The following is a 4,188-nucleotide window of genomic DNA, read 5'->3' as shown; positions in this document are numbered from 1 at the left end:
GTTTTTCCAGCTACACTCACCATAGACTCTGATGCTCCAAGCGGTTCTCCTGGAAAGGTGGTCCTTCCAACATAGCCCTGAGAGTGCAGAGCTGCTAGATTTCATCAGACACCATTGCTGCTTCTGATCTGTTGACAGTGAAGATCATGTTGTCACCAGCATCCTCCCCCTTTCCCCTGTAAGAGTAGTTAGGAGTGCCCTTTCCTGTTGATATTTGTCTCTCCTAGACCATAGATCTCATTTTTCCCCTGCAATACTGTTGTGGATGTCTGCTGAATTCCACTCTTTCTCCTATCTTATAAGGAAATGTCTTTCTCCAGTGGAAACCTCCTGGTTGGCCTTATTTTTATTTTTCCAAGGCTGCTGTTCTGACTTTAAGCCTTAAGCATTTTTTCTTAAATGTCACTCTGATTTCTTCTTGATTTTTCAGCAAATATGATTTCTAAAGACAACATGTAACGGGCACAGGCCTTTTTAGCTTTTGGGTTGGCAACAATTTACTGACTTGTTTCTCTATCTTAATCTACAATGGCAGCTTATGTGTACACACACACACACACACACACACACACACACACACACCTGCATATATATGTGATGGTAGCATAAGTATATATTATTTTACAACAGAGACCTGTGGTTTTTTTTTATTTGTTTATTGCCAGAAATTCGCCACCTCCTGAGAGTGAGTCAGTTTGGGTCTCTGAAGTTGAAAGCCAATATCACAACTTTTGCAATGAACAGATCCAGAGCTGACCTGAGACCCTGGTGGGGAACCACATGGTTCAGCTGAGTCCCTCCAGCTTTCTCTTTGGCTTTGCGTGAAGAATAGAACTGGGTAACCAATCTATTACTGCCCATCTCCCTCATGCTAAAGCCTCAGTGAATGTGGAACCCAGCTGCCTCACAGTTTAAAAGCAGAACATATTCTGTCAAAGGAGGTCTCCTTTAGCCTTAGCCTCACCTGCAATACCAGCATGCATATTCTGATGTGTCTGCACAGTGCAGCTCAAGGTCAAGCCACAGCAGCCTGCACACCAAGGCTGCCCACGCAGCTCATGTCTGGCTAATGCACCTGCTTGGTGCCTGTGGCACATGCCTGTGCTAAGGCCCCGGGGTCTGTGCAGCTTCCCTGCAGCTTGTGCCACCTGTTCAGGTTTGCATAGGTTGTCCTAGCTTGGGAGCATTTGCTAAGGTGTGGGTAGCCTGTACCTGGTCAAGGTCAAGACCTACTGCCCTTCCTGTTTAAAAACAAAACTATCCAAACCTGCAGCAACTCACCAAGGTAAACCTCATTTGGACTGTTTAAAATCTGCTTGTCCAGAAGCTACGAGAAGTTACCAGAAACTGTCAATATCCAAAATCTGCAAGGCCTGTTCTCACTAAAACCTCAATGACCCGTGTCTTTTGTAATCCAGAAAGGACTCCTATACCAGATCATGGTTTAGACGTATGGCAGGCCCAGGCTTAGAAATATCCTATCAACTCACCATAAGTAAAGACAAAGAATGGCAGCCTGGAAAGCTTGGGGCTGGAAGCTGTAGATGTAAATTCAGCTCTTTGCTGGCAGGAGTGGGGGCAGGCCTGAGCTATGCATACTCTCTTTTCCTGACTTTCCAATCAGGTCACTGAACCCAGCCTTCTAGGGAAAAGTAAGAGGTAGGACAAGGAATTGGAGTATTTAGGGAAAGTTTCTCTCATGGAAACCAGTGTAGCAATGGAGAAGCAATGGAAATGCAGTTACCACTAATAAGGAGGAGTTGAATGCCTTTTAGACATTTAGCACTATTTTGAGGTTGTCATTGACACATCTTGTGTTAGCTTGTGAATGGTAAGCTTCACATGAGCATCTTAACTCTGGGGTTTCCAGTGTCCCTTATTGAAGTGTTAACTTAAATTATACACAAGTCTTTCACCCAACATGCAGTTAATTGCTGTGGATTGGTAGAGCTCCAATGTCCACAGAAAATGTAATTTTGGAAATAAAATTCAGTGTGATATAAGTATCTTAATTTATTTGACTCTTTGCCAGTTATAACATTTAGAGAATTGGCACTTACATTAGGATCATTTTCATTCTATTTCGTGTCCTTGGCTCTATGACGGTAACAAAGGGAAAAGGTTATGTATTTGTTTCCAGTTGAGGCTGAGCCCCTACATCTGTCTTAAGCTGCATCACTAGAGGAGGAGCTCAAGTGAAGTGTACCCTTGAGGGGTGTTCATGAGTACTCTCGGGCTACAAAATGGACTGGGGGTTTCTGGAGGATTAGTTTTGCTGCTATTTCCATGACACTGGTAGCCTCCCCAATATACTTACCTAGAGCAGGATAAATGAACCCTGTGGTATTGGATTGGAATCAAAGGTATCAGCATAAACTCATCATTTTAAAGAGCAAGCGTAACAGATGATGGATGGTATAGTTGTATGTGTACACATGGGTTATTAACACATACATATATTTCCTAGCTCTGTCTGCTGAGACAGTCTAGAAACAATGACATCCCACTAACAATGAGTAAACCTAGTGCCCGTAGCTTGGTCTTTAAACACCATCCCCAATAAAAGGAAGCAAGGGAAGTGGTGCCAGGGCAGGGAAAATACAAGATGAGCCTAGAACATCCTGTGATGCCAGGAAGTAAGGGAGTGCTCAAGAAAAGATGGAGTTTGTCAAAAGATTGCCAGAGTCAACCCAAAGGACTTGTTAGTGGCCCAAGAAAAAACATTTGAGCAAGAAAACAAATGATGATAATACTGAATTTTAATGTAAAGGATAAAATAAGGGTGGGCATGGTGGCGCAAGCTTGTAATCCTAGCACTTTGGGAGGCCGAGATGGGCAGATCATGAAGTCAGGAGTTTGAGACCAGCCTGGCCAACATAGTGAAACCTTGTATCTACTAAAAATACAAAAATTAACTGGGCATGGTGGTGTGTGCCTGTAATCCCAGCTACTGGGGAGGCTGAGGCAGGAGAATGGCTTGAACCCAGGAGGTGGAGGTTGCAGTGAGCCAAGATTGTGCCACTGCACTCCAGCCTGGGAGACAGAGCAAAACTCCATCTCAAAAAAGCAAAAACAAAAACAAAAGCCAAAAAACAAGAAGCAAAAATTAGCTGGGTGTGGTGGTGGGCGCCTGTAGTCCCAGCTACTGGGGAAGCTGAGGCAGGATAATCGCTTGAACCTGGGAGGCGGAGGTTGCCATGAGCTGAGATAGCACCCCTGCACTCCAGCCTGGGCAGCAGATTGAGACTCCATCTCAAAAAAAAAAAAAAAAAAAAAAAAAAAAGAATAAAATAAAAAGCCATCATGAGTTTATAATGGTATAGATGAACAATTGCATAAATAGGTGAGTAAATGGGGGAGCAATAGAATTTCAATTACTAAAGAGAAACAGAAGGAAGTAGAGGAGAGCATTAAGCAGACACCTCAGTAATAATTGCTGCAGATAAGAGCCCCATTGATACTAAAATTAGTAGTTTTGGAAACCACTAAACTAAATCTAGAAACTACTAAACTAAGCCTACTTAGTAGTTTAACTAAAAACTAAGTAGTTTTAAATTAAAATTAGAAAGTTACAGGAGAAATAGGGTTTGCATAGTCTCAGAGTATCTCCCCGAAGATACGAATCAACTACCAAGAAGAGAGAAAGATAGTAACTTACAGGTGGAGAAGGCTGGCAGAGACCAACATAATCACACGATCAAGGTAAATGTGCACATGTTGGCATCAGGAACTCCTTGATAAGATGCACGGAAAGGATGTAATGTCATTTTTTTTGCCACATTATTGCTAAACTATGTACAACTTTGCACCAATCATGAGGAAACATTGGCCAAACCTAAACTGAGGAACATTCCATAGAATAACTGATCAACATTCTCCAAAAATGTCAAGGTTGGGAAAGATGGGGAAAGACTTAGGAACTGTGACACACTGGAGGAGATTGGTAAGAACTAATTAAATGCAACATGGGCTCCTAAATGAGCTCTTGGGGCAGAAAAAGCACATTCATGAAAAATTTGCTGAGATTCTAATAAGGACTGCAGTTTGGTTAATAACAGCATAGCAGTATTAATTTCCTGTTCTTGATTAAACTATGGTTGTGTTAGCATTAGTTGGAAGCACAGTATGCTACTTTTATACCTTTTTTAATGTCTAAAATTAATTCAAAATAAAAAGTTTAAAGGAAAA

This window comes from Papio anubis, chromosome 10 (assembly GCF_008728515.1).
Source record: "Papio anubis isolate 15944 chromosome 10, Panubis1.0, whole genome shotgun sequence".
Taxonomy (NCBI): domain Eukaryota; kingdom Metazoa; phylum Chordata; class Mammalia; order Primates; family Cercopithecidae; genus Papio; species Papio anubis.
The sequence above is the reverse complement of the archived record's forward strand: the minus strand, read 5'-3'. Positions refer to the sequence as shown.